A 10,867-nucleotide genomic window follows, 5' to 3' on the forward strand; every position below is an offset into this window, starting at 1 on the left:
CTGAACCTTTGCATAAGCTCCTGTATGAGGGAAGGAGGGAGGCGGTTAGTGTATTTATATTTATACGTTTGTATTTGTGCACAGGGTGCTTTGCCTCTGTGTATATAAAATATATTTGCTAAGGCTGAATTTACGTGAGTTAAATGCCGCATACAAATTTTTCATCGTACGTCTATGTTGTACCGTGCTTACTTTGCTTGGGTTCTCTTGTATAGTAACGCTTGAGAAGCGAGTCCCACTTGAACCTGGGCGGTGTGCCTATTTACAGTGCCAGTATTATCTAGGTTATGTGAGTACCGAAAACGTTAAGGGGCCGGTACCGCTGTATGTCAGACAACATATAGCAGTAATAGTGCAGCACGCTCGTCGATTTATCGCTATTTCAAAAAATAACTTTACCCGATTAATGGTTTATTGCGTTAGCTATGCTGTGTTACGGTGCTCTCCATCCAAAATTCTTCAATATTTGCAGTCCGCTTCAAGCAAAGCGACCCTAATCAAGATATTGAACCGCGAAAATTTTACAGCTTGCAGCTAACATACTTTTGTTTTCCTCCGAAAATGTGCAATCTTGATGCAACATTTACGAGACTGCTGGCTAACATGCTTTGTTAATTTTGCCGGTGCGTTGCGGGAGCGTACCCAAGCACCACAGGACTGCTCGGCCTAACTCAAGCCGGTGTACTTTGGCCGGTGATTTGCTACCCGGCCTACAGCGAATAAAACTAAGTATTTCATTGGTAGAGCTTCAGTGCGTAAGGCTCTCAACCCTTCGGAGACGATCTTGCGGCCACGAAGGTATTTATTTTTTTATTAATTTATTTATTTATTTATTTTTTATACCTGCCTCACCTTTTCATGCATTACATCACGGAAATACATAACACTAAGCATCAAATTTGAGACCAAATAACAAAATAATTCTACAAAGCGCGGTGAAAATCGTCATTATAAACAGTGGATACCATCATACGTGGAAGATAATTACACTCTTGCATTTATCTAAGATAAAATTAATCGCGCAAGGCGTCACCTTTAAACGAAAGTTAATAATTTGCTTGAAGATTGCGGTCCCACTTTGGGATATGTACAATGGCGCGTGGGTATACTTCTCCCATTCGAATATGGTTTTTGAATGATAGATATTGGGGAAAAAATTCAACCTGAGGTTTCGTTTGTGATCTTTCACGTCTTACTTTTTAAGTTTACTTTTCCTTTCCCCCATGCTAAGTTGACAGTGCCAATTACCTAATACGAATAGCACTGCCCTACTTTCCGTATGTTTTCGAGCGTATGTGTTAGATCTTGGGAGTACGGATTCCAGCAAACACATGCGTACAACAACATTGAGCGCACATGTGTGAAATACGGTTGTTGTTTTTCAGTTCACGATGCCGCGGGTTCGATTCCCGTCCGCGGCGATAGCTTTCCTGGTGGATGCGAAAAGCAAAACCGCTCGTGTGTTCTAGATTTCGCCGCACGTTAAAGATCCCCAGGTGGTCAAAATTAATCCGGAGCCCTCCCCTACGGCGCATCTCGTCGCCTGCGTTGCGTCGGCGCGTTAAACCCTACAATCAATCAATCTGTTCTTTTATGTGAGACAAAGGTTCGCTGAAATTGTGTCTCACAAAACCAAAAACACGTACGCCGTAAATTTTATGTCGTAAACGTGCCTATTTAACATTTAACCAATCGTAAATAAACTCCTTGTTATTTATATTCCGCGGCCGTTCCTAAAGCAGCCTAATTTATGGTATACGTGTTCAATGGGAATGAAGGTTTTCTTGAAAAATGGCGTTAACAAATTTTTAACATTCAATGTCTTTGTTGAATCAGCACACCAGGGTGTAAATAAATTCGAATCATGTTACAGGTATTCGGAATCACGTTCACTTGCTACAGTCCTGTAAACTACACAGTCATTTGCGAACATTTTGAACAAATATTTGACGCCAATAGTAACATCATTTATATATAACATAAAAAAAGAGGTCCCGCAACTGAGCCTTGCGAAGATCCCGACGTCAGGGGAACATATCCGGAGGAAGAACCATCGACAGCGACCAACTGCTGTCTGATAGGGAGATACTAGGGTATTAATGCACTAACCGAAATTTTCAGTTTATAGCCCGCAATGTACCAACAAGAAGTTCATATGGAACACCGTCGAATGCTTTTTTGCAGCCCAAGGAAATACAGTCAACTACTTTAAGCTTATCTATTGCTAGAGCCAAATCCGGCGTGAACTCCACATAGCTGCGTTGGGCAAGAAAGACCTGATGAGGTGCGTGTTTGCTAGGATGCTGGCGATGTTTCACCAAATGAGTCGTATCCCAAACGTCCGCCTGGGGCCCCTTTAGGGTCCCTTTAAGTGCCCTGCTTGTGCCACTTGGCACGCAAACACCCGTAAGCCAATGCAAGTCTGTGGACGTCGCCACGATCATACATGCTCTCGCCAACGCCATGCAGCCGATGTTGCAGGTTGCGCGATCACCCGGTCACACGATACAGCAACGGGTGCCAACGTAAATCGGTTACGCCGATCAGACGACCGTTATCGCTTTTCTGTTGGCTCCGAGCCGTTACCAGCAGGCGACCGGCATTACCCAAAGCTAAGTGCGGCGCAGAGTCCTGGCTACGCCCTAAGCGACCATACCCCCCAGTGTTACTGAATGATAGCCACACAGCACGCACGATGGGCGACTTCCGAACGATTCACAGGGAGGAGAAATCCCTGCCGTTTTACTGTTAACTACGGAGGCGGCGGGAGTTGGACGTACGAACCGAATCCCCACGTGGAACGCTGCCAAGCACGTCCAAACAATGCAGGAGTTTTAGGAGTATGCCTACCAACATGGCCGGAGTGCGCAGAGGGTCGAACGCGTCGTCAGGGGATGCCGCACCACTTTTGCCTTGCTCTTCAGGAACTGCAGCAACACGGATCTCGACGCGATGGCGGCTGAAGCCCGCCGTGTGCAAGCATCAGCAATGTCTGCAGAGGCGTAGCGGCCACTGCCTCATCCCGTGGAAAGACTAGAAGAAACTTGTGCTTGACGCGGCGTTACAGACAGCTGAATCGCCGGGACGTGCTCTACGTTACTATCTATCCAGCGAGAAACACTTGATCTCAGGGATAGATCCCTAGGTCGTATTCTACCGGTTTCGCAATGCTATTGGCGATGAGATATTTGAGTTGCGCCCGCTGGCTCTGACGTCGGCTTAGAGACTCGCGCCGCTGTCGTCTGCTACACTCCGCTTGTAAGAGGCAGCAGTGCCAGTGCTAGAAATCACCCGCTTTTATGCTTTAGTGAATTGGAAAGCGTATTTCCAGTAATTCACGCTTCTGATACCTTTGATTAATTTCAAGCTGTATCCCGCACATGTTTGGAATGCACGAGGAGAGCAAAAAAATCTTTCTTCAGAGCATCGGTCATCGCTTCATCGTGTTTAACTCGTCTTTTCAAACCTATTTGCGAGATTCAGTGCTCAGAGCTCCTCGATGAGTATCAAAATGCATAGGCTTCCCTAAAGTATTTTTGAGATGCTCTTATGAAGATTCAACGGTCTAATGCTACACACCAAGCAGCGGTCCCTTACACGCACATCGCACAGAGGGAAATAAAACGGCTGTATTTTATTTCATTTGTTCTTGTTGACTTGCATCACATGAATGTTTTTTTTTGTGCCCGATGAATTAATTTTTCTGCACCGCCATAAACGTCTTATTTGGAAATTTGGGTGTGTTTCTGAGGATCACAGCGTTTGTGTGGATATTTTCTTCGTCTATAAGGCATACAAAATTTTCTTCATAAATTGGCTTTTGTTACGGCTGCCTGCAAGATGGTGCATATCTGAAGCGTGCGTTGTTTATTCACATGCAAATGCAATGAAAATGCTTCGGCTACGCCTCTGCGAAACGGCGCCGACAACGTTGTCCAGAGTACTCGAAGGTGGCTTTTGTGCCCCGAATCTCTATCGTAACCGTCGTTATCATTGTCATGATTGTTGGGCCGGACCGCGTGCAGAGCAATGAGCCGGACTACTATTTCTAAGCCAACACACGCGTTAAATTCACAAGGCAATCCACACGGGCAGGTAAGACAGGGGGAAGACAATAATTACAAGGTTGGCGGGGAACTGGACCACTACAGTACGCAGGGGCTGGCACGTGGATGGAGCGGGGACGAGCCCGTCACCTCGGTGGGTCGACGCGAGGTGGCAGTGTGTCCGCAGAGTGGACGAGACGTGTGTGCCGAGATGCCTCAACTGGGCGTTATTTTCAACGTTCAACCCGGCGAAGAACGTGGCGGTGTCCAGGGCTGTGGTCGGACCTACACAGCGACGGATGGAAACTTCAAAGGAAGCGCCGGCGACGGACCTCGGGCCTACAACGCGAGGGCGCCGCCCTGCTATCGTCTTGCCCGACCGCTTCCGAGCTCCTTCCGTTTCTTCTCCCCTGCTGGCCCGTTGCCTTCGGACAGCGCTACACCACTGGTTCGGCAGATTGGCCACCACACTGCACTGGCCCTTCACTACAATCAAAACGAACTGACTCTCAGCCCGCACAATAATGACGTGATTTCTGTGTTGAAGGTTTGATATACTCGTTAACGAACGCAATAAATATTATACCAGCATAGATTACACGAATCGAAACCAATGAGTATGTCCAAGCAGCTCTTTATTGTTTTCAAACCCTGCAAGGCGTAAAGAATAAATCCTCACCTATATATGGGGTGGTGTTCTATGAATTGAATAAAATTACTCTTACTCTTTTGTCCTGGGCTGAGGACACCACCCAGTAACCGGTTCTATTTCACTGTTAAAAGGAGTTTTCTCCTTCGCTTCCTCCTACTACTACTCCGTTCGTGTACAGCTCTACGGTAACGCATTTCTGAATATTGTGAAGATATGGCAGTGGGAAATGTACCGAAGAATGCCTCCAGGTGTGAACAAACTTTTTTAAGGTATTTTTCTGTACACGTCACTGATTTTGCTCACTAAGGCTCCGTACTAGTTGGAAGCCTGGTATTAAATCAGCACGCGCCTACACACAAGTACGTTATTTTAAACTCGACCTATATTATGTTTTGCCGCCCTTCGTGCATGTTGGCATACTTTCCCAATATAACAATGTTAAGTGATGTGATACAATACTTTCGAGCATTCGGCAAGGTTGCAAAAACTGTTTTACCTTACATACGATGACCGGGAATCGTGATGCCGTCTGCCAAACTGACAGTCCCGAATACCTGGGAATTTGTTGTGGTCTTGCATTCTTGCTGTGGTCGGTTATTAACACCTGACTGTTCCTTTTGTTCGAAATATTGCTGGATAGAGGAGCCGACGCCTAGCTCCGAGTCTTCGCGCTTCGCGCAGATCCGGCTTCGCAATAATGGGGTGACGCCGGCACTCTGTCTTCCGGAGAAGTATAAAAAAAAAAGTCAAGCATTTCCCAAGTAAGAGGGAAGATGGCAAAGTACGAATGCCCGAGTTTGCCCGAAGTTACCCGAAGTTACCCGATTTGATCCAGAGGGGCGCTATGTTAAAGTCTTTGGCATTCGCACGTTACGTACCTCTCACTTGGGAAATGCTTGGGAAAGCGCCCTCGAGCGTCGGAATGTGGAGCCGACGAGCGAGCGCCGTCACGCGGACGGAACGCGAAGCGAACCGGCACAGCGGCGCGCCGCCCGCAGCTAAGCCGAGCAGGAGACCGTTGCTACGCCGAGACCGTTGCTACGCACGCTCTCTCTCCTCCTCCGCGCCGTTGCTAGGGGAGAGGGGGAGCGCGGACGGCGGGAAAGACGCGCGCGAAGGCGCAGTACCGGCGAGGGGGAGATGTCACGCGAGGGGGAGAGGCACGCGCCGAGGATGAGTGCAAACCTAGCGGGGGGAGAGGCGCGCCAGCTGCAGAGCACGTGATGTTAGGGCGCGAGGGGGAGGGGGGAGCAGACGGCAAAGGCGCCAGCGCGCGGTCACGTGGAGTGTGACGTCACGGCGCGAGGAGCGGTGCGGAGCCGGTGCGGGGCGCGCTCAGCCACGGCGCGGGAGGGCGGAGCGCGCGCAGTCACGTGGGGTGTGACGTCGCTGCGCCGTTGCTACAGACGCTCCCCTCCGCTCCTCGCGCCGTTGCTAGGGGAGAAGAGGAGGCGTACTGCGGACGGCGGAAGGTTCGGGGTCGCTTATAAAGTACATTCGTACTTAAAAGTCGCCCGCCCGCATCTTCCCACGGGGGAACTCGAGTAAATGCGTCGCATAGGGGTGGTTGTATTGCGTGAAAGTTGCGTAAATTGGTAGTTTGTGGTTACCGTTTGGATGTGGGGAGGCTTTGGAATGCTTAATTTCAACGAGTAGAGTGACGCTGCTGTTGCATTGTGTCGCAGTACTTGTTGACGGTACTGTTGCTTCCATCGCTTATACTTCATCTGGAGCCAAACGAAAGGCAAGCAAAGACGCACTTTACTGAAGTTCGAACGCGCGCTCCGCCGCTTATATACACTGCGCGCGGTGTCGAGGGAGAGGAGAATGGGGGAGAGACGCGCATGCGCGCACTTCCGTACACAAGCACGCGACCTTTCCACGCCCCCCACCACGCTGTTATCATGAAGCTGTCACGCTGCTAGCACGCCGCTATCACGTGTACACCTGCCGCTGTTGCTGCTGAGCGCGACGGAGCGCACCGGGTAACTACTGCGCATGGGCGCGCAGACGCGTTTCCCCCGCACCGCCGCAGCTGTTGTTGAGAGCAACGAGGCGCACGGGGCAGCTACGGCACATGCGCGCGCAGACGCGCTCCTGAGGCACCGCCGCAGCTGTTGTTGAGAGCGAGAAGCGTACGGGGGAGAGGCACGCACCTGCGCCTCGACGTGACGTCATGAGCTGCGGACGCCTACGGACGGAAGAGTTGGCGAGCCTAAGAAATGCTCCGCATTTAAAACGGCACTTTAAATCACGCCCTGACCTAGTGTACGCGATTTTAAGTCTTTTATTATGATAAAAACTTACGCGCAAACACAATTTCGTGCGGACAACCATGAAAAGTCACCGCGCCGCGCGCAAAGAAATTACAAGGAGAGTGAGCCCGAGTGAAGCAGACGACAAATGCGAGAGACCCTAAGCCGATGTCACAGAGGCGCGCTTCGCAGCGCCTCTTGTTGTCGCGCTCACCGCCAATATACGCTGCGACCCCGCTGGCCCCGCTTGTAGTGAACAAAAAAACCGGTCGGGTGATAGGTCGGCCAACACTCGCCCGGACGGGTTTATCTGCACGGGATAGGTTTCCTGCCCCTTCTCACAAGACAATTTCGTAGCATCGTAGGCCGCCAGTTCAGTTGTAACCAATACCACCCTGTATTTACATCCGCGCTTGACAGACGCCGACGTGAGAAAGGTGTTAGTCCATGTATTTCTACAAGTCTCTTGCTTCATTCCTAATTCTTTAAATCGTGAGATGAGCGACCGTGGATATTTGCTTCGTTAAAGAGCTTCATTTCTGGTAAAAATACATATCAATAAAGGTACGGATAATGTAGCCCTACACTTCTATGCCACGAGCCGTGTGGGCGGAACAAACGTTACTCGATTGGGTTGGGAAGTCTTCAGTTCGGCAATGGATATGTCAATGACAGGAATTCGCTGGGACGGACGTAAAACCCCGTCTTTTGGTATCACATAATCAAACGCAGCTTGTGTCGCCGATCACTACAATCTGCGCAGGCAAACGGAACAGCCTGTTTTTCAGCGAAAGTTTTATTACTCCACGTAGGAACCCACAAAACGTCTCAGTTTTCGAAGCGTGCGTTGGACGTTAAAGCGAAGGCAAACTCGAGACTTGAGGCATTCCCCGGTTGCGGAGGCAACCCGCCTAATCGTTGATTCGCTCCATAGAGAGGGGTGAAGATAAGATGATCGGGGTAAAATTAAGGAAGTGTGGAATCAGAATTTATTTTAAGAAGCGCTGACGGCCCGCATGCCCCGTGCGGCTACGCGCCTACAGCGCTGACTTCGCCCAGCACCGTCTGTGTATTTGTTTGTCGGCAGTTGTGCGGCCATTCACTGCGTGCTCTCGCCGCGAACATCGAGCTATCGCTCGACAAAGTCCGTTCAACGGTGCTCAAACAACGGAATTCTTTTCGCAGCTGCATTTCGCAATGGTAAATGCTACAGGGTCGTTGCCCTATGCGAACGATCATTTCGGGTCACTAGATCTTTCCTTAATTGAAGTGGAACAGTATGAGTTGCTGTTATTGTTGTTTCTTCGCACACATTAATTTCTCAATGGATGCGTCCTACAGGCTAACCCGTGCAATTTAAAACACTATAAAATCAGGTTATTCTGTGCTGTAACAATCGTGAAGTGAAGCAGTCTGGTAGCACACGATACACTTTGAACAATCCCCTGCGTCCAGCGCCAGTCAACAAATTGTCTGCGTGTTGCCCGGAAGCATGTTTTCCAATTATAAGGGTTTTTTTACAAGTGAACACAAGTAAGAGGCTTCGCATTCTAGCAGCACGACGCTGACCACGACCACTATTTCCTCGTTTTCACCGCTGGAGTTGCACATGGCAGAAGACTAACTAGAGTGTACATGCACCAACTAGAGCCAGAGAGAATACTCCGCGTCCTTGTAGTTAACGGCTATGGCGTTGCGCTTGTACGCATGAAGTGTGGGAGTCATTTCATCGCCACGGCGACTGTTGTACTATTGATTCAAAAACAAAAAAAAATGCTTTGTGTACAACACATCACCACACCAAAAATGTCAATTTCGTAAATACTAAACTGTACATCCCCAAGAAGGCAAGAACATTGCTTTACCCTGAGTTTTTAAAACAAAAGATCAGAAAGGTCTTTACTTTTGCATACTTTTCTGCGCTTCCAGCTGAACAAGTGCAGGGTTGTTCAGCATATTCCGCGTGTAACGTCGGGTAGAAAACATCACAAAATTCGTTCAAGTATTCAGTATTTGGCAACGTTACTGCGGTTTAGAGCCTCTTGCTTCGGCAATGTGTTACGGAAAATGAGCTTTTCGTCGTCATCTCAGCCACTGCAATTATAAAGTCCTACCTAATTTTAAAAATGTGTTCCTGCCCCCACCCCCACCCCGATGATTGTATAATTTATAGGCAGATCACTACCACCGATGACGTAGCTATTTTACAAAGTGATTTAAATACCCTCGCAGAATGGTGCCACGTGTGGAAAATGGAAATTAATACCGAGAAAACTAAGGTAATGACATTTTCTTCGAAGCTAAATACTCCATTTCATCAATACACGTTATGCAGTTCAATAATTGAACGAACCCATTCTTTCAAGTATCTAGGTGTGATATTTACTCCTGATTTAAACTGGACCATGCATATTGAGCACATAACAAACAAGGCACTAAAAAAACTTGGCTTTCTAAAGCGCCGTTTATATCTTGCAAACCATGTCACCAGACTTCGAGCATACATTTCCCTCATCCGTACAACCCTGGACTATGCTTCTATTATATGGAACCCTCACACAGCTATTCTGTCCGACTGTATCGAGTCCATTCAAAATAAGGCTGCCCGGTTCATTCTGCGCTCGTACTCGCCATACCAAAGTGTATCGGCATTAAAACCGATTCTTAATCTTCCAGACCTTAGCACTCGTCGTAAATTCTTCCGTTTGACCTTTTTTCACTCTCTTTATCATGGTGTTACATCTTTTTCGTGTGCTCATATTTTTCCAGCCCATTATGTGTCCAATCGCACTGACCACGATCGTAAAGTCTCGCCCATATTCGCAAGAACCAAAAAGTACCAAAATTCCCCTTTTGTGCTATCCGTAAGCGAGTGGAACGAGCTACCCCGCGAGATTGTAGCGGTGGATGACCCGTCTAACTTCCAATCTGCTCTGCGCAAATTTCTGAATGTGGAAAGTTCCGAGTGATACTTCTTGTGTGCCCTGTTGTATCTTGTGTGCCAGTGCAGCGTTGATGTTCGGCTGCCATGTGTACTTCTTGGCATTGGAATGTACTGCGGGTATGAGATGCGCTGTGTGGTAACTCCGTGTCGCTTCTTGTTCTTCTTCTTTTTTTTCCTTCCTTTTTTTTACGAATGTTTCTTTCGCCCAGTTGTCTGTTCTCTCAGTGCGGTCTTTTTTATGCGTGTTGACGTATGCATTGTATGGATAGTATCCCCCCCTATGTAATGCCTCTCGGGGCCTTTAGGGTATTCAAATAAATAAAAAGCATCCGTTCCGCTGGTCATAAATATCGCTACGTTGCGGCAGAACAGATGAGACGATTCATGGTTAATCGTGAAGTGGTGTTCACAAAGAACCGCGATCGACATTTTTACGCTATGCACAGGGGCTCAAACATTCAAATGCAGCACGAGAGCGGTGGCAAAACCGGGCTAAACTACATGCCAGCGCAATCTGTGAGTAGATGCGGCGCTGGTAGCCACAGTGCGTGGGCGCATGGTCCCTAGAAATATTTTGCTAGCCTGCCGTCCCCGCTCCTTCTCTATGGGCAAGCCTGTCCGTGCCGCTGATGCACGCACAGCGCTGCGCAGAGGGCGCTGCGAGCAATCAGAGCGCTGGAGCGGTCGGAGAGAGAGCGGCCGCCGGCCGGCTAAGCCGGCCTGTGCCGCGCGCTACTGCCGCGGAGGGCCGGGACGCATCGGTGTTTGTCGGCCAGTTAGAGCGGTGAAATCCGACGGCTCGGTGTACGTCCGTTCATAATTGAAGTTGCGATAGAACTACTATTACTCCAGTTAATTTCGTGGCACGAATGTTTATGCGAATAGGGCTATGGAGCCTATTTGCGTCCTCTGACTTTCGCGAGTGAGACCGAAGGATGAAACCGCAGCAAAAAGAGTAGCTGTTCCGCCA

Source organism: Haemaphysalis longicornis, unplaced genomic scaffold (genome assembly GCF_048455015.1).
Source record: "Haemaphysalis longicornis isolate Haplotype H1 unplaced genomic scaffold, Haemaphysalis longicornis Haplotype H1 scaffold_6, whole genome shotgun sequence".
In the NCBI taxonomy this organism is placed as follows: domain Eukaryota; kingdom Metazoa; phylum Arthropoda; class Arachnida; order Ixodida; family Ixodidae; genus Haemaphysalis; species Haemaphysalis longicornis.